We start from the raw sequence: 7,723 nt of genomic DNA, 5'->3' as shown, positions 1-7,723 counted from the left end.
TTAACATTACCTTCATTTTTTCCCCGTTAAGCCCTTTGAAGGCAGGAACTATTTTTTTCTACTTTTCTAATATTCTCTCTAGCAACCAGAGTTGGACATATGAGAAACACTTAATAAATATTTATTGATGAACTTTTCTCATAGGTTCAAGAAGGCAGGATGTGAGAACCATGACGTTACTAATTGTGTTCAATTATATGAAGGAGTTTTTAAAAGTAATCTCTCTGCCCAATGTGGGGCTCGAACTCATGACCCCAAGTTCAAGAGTTGCATACTCTACTGACTGAGCCAGCCAGGCACCTCCAACTATATGAAGTTTTATAGGTATACTTCCAGCTCTTAATGTAATTTTGAAATAGTAGGGCTTTTTTTCATGAGCAGTGTCCAAACGATTGGTGCATGTGTGTGTGTGCGCATCCACACTTCTGTGTGTTGGGTGAGTTGTGGGCAGTGGGGAAGGCAGAGGTGGGAGCTAATACTTACTGTACAATTACTCTGTGATATGACTGCTTGGCATTGTGCCAGTTATTTACATATATCACATCATTTAATCCATGATAACAGTGGTTCTCAAACTTTAGCCTGCTGGAATCACCGGGAAGGCTTGTTACAATAGAGATGTCAGCCCCACCCTCTGAATTTTTGATTCAGTAGGTCTCAGGTCACTGCTTCTCAAGTTCAACCTGAAGGGTCCTGATACTGAATATCATTATCAAGAATATAAACACTGATTTATATTTGCATAGACCTTTCAATTTTTTTTAAATCTCAAATTCTATCTTATTTATTTTTTAAATGAAGATTAGGAATGAATCTTATTTAATCCTGTGTGGTGGGTGTTATTGTTCCCCTTCTAAAAATAAGTAAGATCTCAACTGAAGGACATCCCCCGTTGCAAAAAGCTTTGCTGTTTCCATTTGGTCCACGGCTTGGGAGAAGGCCCCAGGGTGGTTTGAAAGGGGCCTAGGGGTTTCAGGGAGAGGCTCAGGGCACAAGCCCCGGCACCGGCGTGATGCCAGAAGGGCCCTTCAAAGGCTGCCGGGCTTCAGACGCCGCTAGTCGTGCGTGGGGGTGAGCCTTTCTAGCCCGCTCGCCCCGCCGAGCTGGGCCAGGCTCCTGCGGACCGTGAGGCAGGTGGGTGCCGTCTTCCTGATGAGTTTCACCTCCTCGTCCAGGAAGCGTTTCTCCGGGAGCCGCAGAGCCGGGGGCCTGTGCGGGCAGAACCCGGGCTGTGCGGATCCGGAGGGGCCTGGGTCAGGTTCTGCTCCAGACCCAGGGCGGCTTCCAGGGCACCCGGGGTTCTCCCCACTCACCTCGGGACGGCTTCTGCACGTCCGGGCAAGAGGCGCGGCCGCCGGGCTGGTTTTGCTTCTTCGAGAGACGCTGGCGCCCTCGCGCTCGTCCAGCCAGCTCCCAGAAGAACCGTCCCACACCTTCCAGAGCCACATCGCCCCGGTGGAAATAGAAGCCCAGAGACAGGTAGGTGCGGGAGGCCGGCAGATGCATGCTGACCCGGTGGTTGACGCGGGCCTCCCCCTCGGGGCACACTGCTGACGAATGCGGGGGCTCAGGGTTGATCCGTGATAAGGAGCTAAGCTCAAATTTGGGTGTTGGCTGGTCCTGGAGGCAGAGGGTGGCCAAGAAGATGGCTCCGAAGGTTGCCACTGGAAAAAAGGGTTGGAGGGTGGTCGGAGGCTGGTAGAAGGGGTCTCCCTGGGTCTATTGTGTCCAAACATTGTTGGAGCAAGAGACAGATATGCAGACCGCAGGGCGCACTGCCCTGAGGGACATTCTTTTTTTTTTTTTTTGAATGACATGTTGACAAACTTGATTTTTAAAACAAGATTATTCATTTATTTATTTGAGAGAGAGAGCGCGCATGAGTGGGGCAGGGGCAGAGAGGAAGGGAGAAGCAGGCTCCCCGCTGAGCAGGGAGCCTAATGCAACAGGGGGCTCAACCCCAGGACTCTGGGTTCATGACCTGAGCTGAAGGCAGACACTTAACTGACTAAGCCACCCAGGTGCCCCTGCAAATGTGATTTTTTTTAAAAAAAAAAATTTATTTATTTGAGAGTGGGAGGGGGAGGGCAGGGGGAAAGGGAGAAGTAGACTCCCCACTGAGCAGGGAGCCCAACTCAGGGCTGGATCCCAGGACCTTAGGATCATGACCTGAGGCAAAGGCAGATGCCTGAACCACCCAGGCGCCCCCTGAGGGACATTCTATAAAATAATTGTCATGTTCTCTACAAAAAACGTCAATATCTCAAAAGACTAAGAAACGGAGACTAAAGACAGATGAAAGCTAAATGCGGTATGTGATTGTGGACTGAATCCTGAAATGAAAGTTTTCTTTTGGGGACAGTGGATTTGTTTGGAACACAGACTGTTGGTTAAACAAAAGTATTGTGTCAATGTTTAATTTCCTAAATTTGAATTATGGTCATGTAAGAACTTATCCTTGTTCTAAGGTTATACACACTGAAATATTAAAGGGTTAAGAAGCCTAAAGATGTAGTCTGCTTTCAAATAGTCCAGAAAAAAGGAAACAAAGGGAGAGAATAATAAAGCAAGTTCTTTGTACTCTTCTAGTTGAAACTTTTCCAAACTAAAAAGTAGAACAAGAACCACAATAATAAGACTCAACAGGATCAAAACCTGTCCAAGGACATTTCCCATTCTCACCACAGTCCGTGAGGCTCCTCCCCAAGCCCTCTTGCCCCTCGGACACTACCTTCCTTACTGAGCTTCCTCCGTGGCGCTCCATGGCCTGGCGCCGAAGGTGTTCTACTAGGCCTCACAGGAGGTGATAGACGGCCCCACTTTGCCTAGGACTATCTCAGTTTTAGCAACGAAAGTCTCGTGTGCCCAGAAACCCGAAGTCCTGGGCAAGCCAGAACAACTGGCCACCTTACCCCATGATTAAGCTTTTACCATATGTACTGCAGAGTGTGTCTCGGAGCCAGGAGAAGTTTTAAGGCCCCACTGCACGCTGGGAGGTTAAAACCTCAGTTACTTGCTCCCCCTCGGCACCAGCCTAGCAAGCACCATCCAAAATGCTCTTGAAAGAGTCAATTAACTTGCCCAAGATCTCACGGCTAACAAATGGTATAGCTGAGCTAGAACCCAAGCTTGAGTCCAGTGCTCCATTTATTCATTCATTCCTTCATCCATGAATCTGGTCATCTAAAAACTGTATTTACTGACCATTTACTATTTATCAGGCACTGGTTTAGGCCCCTGGGATATTGCTGTGAACAAAATAAACAAGACTCCTGCTCTCTTGGAACTTAAGAGTAGTGAGGAAGATGGATAACACACAAATGGACAAGTAAACAAGAAAGAGTGAGTGAGAAAGGATTTCCAGAATTAAAATAGAGTGATGTGACAGAGTATCCCTGGGTAACTACTTTATGTTGGAAGAGTAAAACAAACTTTGACCAAAAGGAGACAGTCATGGAAGCTTGGGGAAGGACATTCCTTCCTGAAGACAGCAAATGCAGAGACCCTGAGGCAAGAATGATTTTGGTATCTTCAAAGAAAAAGAGGAAAGCAAAGTGGCTGGTATATAGTGTGTGTATGTGTATTAGGTGGGGGGTGGAGGGAAAGGAAAGGGGAAAGAGAGAAAGAGAAGGGGAGGGAGCTAGAGGCAGAGACAGAGGGAGCTTGCTCTAAGAATGGCGGGAAGCCATTTGAAGGTTTTAAGCAAGTCAGTGGCAGGATCTTGATATTTTATGAAAGAGAGGATTTGTCGGGGTGCAGTGGTTCAAGTAAGATGATGGTGACTTGGATTATGTCAGTGGTAGTGGAGATGGAGAGAAGTGGAATTTGGAGGAAGAGTTGGCAGAGCTTACCCATGGATTGGATATAAAGGGTGAAAGAATAAAAGGAATCAAGCATGATTCCTAGAGTTCTGACTTGAACAGTTCTCTGGAAGGCAGCTGGTTAGGGAGATGGGGAAGGTGGGCAACAGTGGGGAGACTGACTGACAGGTGGGGAATCAAGAGACATGCTTCGCCCATGTTAAGTCCAATGTCTGTCCCATGGCCACATGGAGTTGTCAAATAGACACTAGGAGCTGTGAGTCTGAAGTAGAGTGTGGTCAGAGCTGGAGATTGAGGGCTGGGAGTCTTCAGTATATGGAGAACCTCAGCATACGCATGGAACTGAAGGAGGTGGCCTGTGCTTCTCCCTGGCTGCAGGTGCTGCTCGGATTTGGAGGCTGGCCAGAGGGGTAGGAGCCAGCCACGGAGACCTAGGGAAGGAAGGGGGGACCCAGAGGCCAAGAGAGGAAGCTCTTTGATTAAGGTCCACTGCCCTCCACTCCAACTGTGGGAAAGGTAATCTACACATAGTCTGATATTTACATGAGGTCATAATTAGCCTTTAAATTCCAATAGCGCTTTAGGTGAGCAGGGGTTTTTTGCTCAGGTTTTCTCATTTAACCAATGCAACAGGCCTGTGAGGTGGGTGTTATTGTCATCATTTCGCATGTGAGGGAACTGCTAACGGACACATGAAGCGAGTGTCCAGGGTCCCAGTGCATCCGCATTCAGCTTCCCTAGAAGCGGAGCCTGAAGCAGAGGTTCATGTTCGGGTGGCCCAGGAAGCAAGCGCTCTTCCAAGGGGCAAGGGGAAGTGGGATAGGGCAGAGGAAGAGAGCTAAGCGAGGGTGTGTTCTAGACAGAGGCTGATTTCTGCCGGATCCCACAGGAGCCCCAGAGGCACAGAAAGCACCAGAGAATTGGTCCTCTGTGGAGCTGGTTGATCTTTGGTCCTCTTGTGTCAGTCACTCATTGGCTAATGGCTGCTCCTGTTAGGGGAGGGGGCCTTAGTGCCCTGCGAGAAGGGACTCCCATTTGTCTAAGAGCAATTTCCTAGAGAAGAAGACAGTCCTGAGCAGTTAGCTGCCTATACTGACAGGCCAGGGGACAAAGGAAGCAGTGAGGAAAAGGGTATCTGGGCTTCGCACCGATGGCATCCCCCACACAGTGCTAATAGGCATTAGGACTTGAACCCAAGTCTTCTGGGGCTGTGTCTCATGGAGTTCCTCACCAGCTTCACACTACACTACAAGATCGCTATGGGGTCCTTCATGGAAAGCAGCTTTCTACCATGGGAGTTGGAAGAAATAAGACCTGAAGAATAGGAGGAGGGCAGAGTCACAACCAAGAGGTCTAGTGAAATAGGGGCAAGGCAAGATACTAGAAATAAAGGATAAACTAGTTCCCTTTATTAACATCCCACATAGGGATTAAAATAAGTCCTACGTTCCCATGTCTTCCATATTAGAGATTTAATTTGCGAAAGAGGTAACATGAAAAAAATATTCAAATCGACAATCATCTTACTGGAAATGGGAGGCAGGGTTGGTTGGTGAGTTTGTTCCTGTAAACATTGAAAATATCTTCCTTTGCACAAAACACCTCGGTTGATTTCAAAGGTTTTCCTTGGCTTCTTTTCATGAGCTCACTTTTAAGACAATACTGAAATTAGTTATACTTTGCTATAAAACCCCTAACAACTTTCATGTCCATTTTTCCCTTCTTCTGTGACCTCAGGATAATTAAGTGTCTTTTTCTCCCAAGAAGAAATGTGAAGCATGTGGCGAGCCTGCTGGCCTATTTGCTGATTTATGGGTCAAGTCTCCAGTTATTACAGACAAAATTTGAAAGTCTCTGATTAAGAAGCCCTGCTGATTTAAGAATCTCGCTAGAAATATGTGCATAATGAATTATCTACAGATAATAATTCAAATTGTCCCGGGGTGATTCATATCACCCGCTTTTATTAAATTATCCTTTTTCTGGGAGATACTCGGGTCTGCACAAAGTAAGATGTAGGGATGCACATAATATTGTATGAGGTTGAACAGAAAACAGTTTTACTGCAGAAGAGCATTGACTCCAAATTTAAAGCTAATTTTTACAAGGCAGTGAGTATGTGTGTGTGACTTATACAGATGTGTTTAAGAAAATTTTCTGCCTGTACATGTTGGAGCTCTCGGCTTGTTTAAAATGGTTTTGCGCAAAGATAACTATTTCCTTGTGAGTGGTGATAGAGAGAAGTGGGATAAAAATAATCAAATTATTTCTTCGAAAAAAAATGGAAACAGTAGTCACCAAGGTCCATTTTTAGCAAGGCATATGGGCCTGACAAGGCATTAGTTAGGAGAATGTGTCACCCTTAAATATGTGGGTTTATTTAACAATGGAACAAGTAGATATATAAAGAACAGAGCTCCAGTACTGGGAATTCAGAAAGACCTATTTTTCTTTTCTTTTTTTTTCCCCCCACTAGGAACGAAGATAATTTTTTTTTCAATCTCTCTCTTTTTATATAACAAAAAGAAGAAAAGAAAACCTTTACAAAACAGATGCAGGGGTATTCAAGAAGCAGATGCCAGATTCAGAAAAGAGGTTGCCCCCCAGTCTGTGCTCTCCCCGATGGGCATGGGGGCGGGGGAGGGGTGGAGGGGGCCAGGTGTAAACAGGGTCTAGGCTCTTGTTTACCCAAAAACCTGACTGAGGTCTGCTCTTAAAGAACCTGGCTGGAGATGCTGAGGGGGAGGAATGTCAAGCAAGCATACATACTTTCTGGAAGCTCAGCGATGCCTTCTGCTTCTCCACGTTTGGGTTTTTCAGGTTCTTTTAAGGTTTTCGTACCTCGGGCAAGGTGATTTATTATTATTGGGACTTTATATAACTCTTTAGTTTTCTCAAAGTGCTTTACAGTCATTTTTCTCTCCTTATTGTGCACCATGCCTTCCCACTCCACCACTATAATTGGTTTTGGGGGAGGCAGCGCTTGCTTTCCTAGGGAAAAGAAGATGCCGGTTCTGATATGAGGTACTTTCTGAGGTTTTACCTTTGTTTCTCCTTCGCTCTTCTTCTGATCTCATCTCCTCCAGCCCCTTGTCACCTTCGGTTTCTTTGTTCCTACTCAGACATGCCCTCCCTTCTCCCCCCTCTGTCCTCAGATCCCACATAGCCCTCGGGTTCGGACCTCCCCTCCCGCACAGCCGGCTCCTGCTCTCACCTCTGGGCCCCAAGTGCTCCAGAGCCAGCCTGCGCTCTGTCCTTGGGAAGTGGGCGTTGCCCTCATGCACCACCTCCACTTGCAGCTGCACCGATGGGCTCTTAAAGGACCAGAAAGCGGTGGCGAGGCCGCTGCCGAAAGCGTCATTCCTTCAGTAGGCAGATCCTCTGAAGTTGAACCCTCTGACGTTGTCCTTTCAGTAGGGCAAGAATAGTGAACAGGAGCAATCTCAGGTGCTTCAAACCGAATGCGATTCTGCCTAACCTTAGAGCCGGCCCCTACCGCTTCTCCCCAGCCACCAGAGAAGGTTGGGGTAAATTCTTTGCAGACTTTGTAGACAGCCAAATCCTTTGTGCCCATGTTCTCTGGCCCCTGTTTGCTCGGCTATGTGAATCCTTCCACTTACCTTTCCTGTCCACTCATGCTACACTCTTTTTACCAGGCACCTTGCCACTCCTATCCCATGCTCCACTTGCCCACACCCTTGATCACTCCCCCTCGGTCCCAACTGAGGCCCTGTCCCCTGTGGGTCTCTCAAGCAGAGATGCTCCATTCACAGGCTATCAGGTAGAAAGGTGGGGCAGGTCCTCACCTGGCTCTTCATGCTTCTTTCTTTTGAGACCCATATGAGGTAACCCTGCCACTCTCTAAGTCACCACGTCTCTGTCAGCTTCCAGCCTGCTGGGCG

General features: G+C 47.3%; 1 pseudogene; it reads right to left on the bottom strand.

Moving 5' to 3' along the window:
• Positions 1 to 1,055: 1,055 nt before the first annotated feature.
• On the bottom strand, positions 1,056 to 7,458 carry LOC121103967 (annotated as a pseudogene).
• Positions 7,459 to 7,723: the final 265 nt, after the last annotated feature.

Source organism: Ursus maritimus (assembly GCF_017311325.1).
Source record: "Ursus maritimus isolate PB19 chromosome X unlocalized genomic scaffold, ASM1731132v1 scaffold_X1, whole genome shotgun sequence".
NCBI classification, from domain to species: domain Eukaryota; kingdom Metazoa; phylum Chordata; class Mammalia; order Carnivora; family Ursidae; genus Ursus; species Ursus maritimus.
Note: the sequence above shows the minus strand (reverse complement) of the source record. Positions and strands in the feature narration are given on the sequence as shown.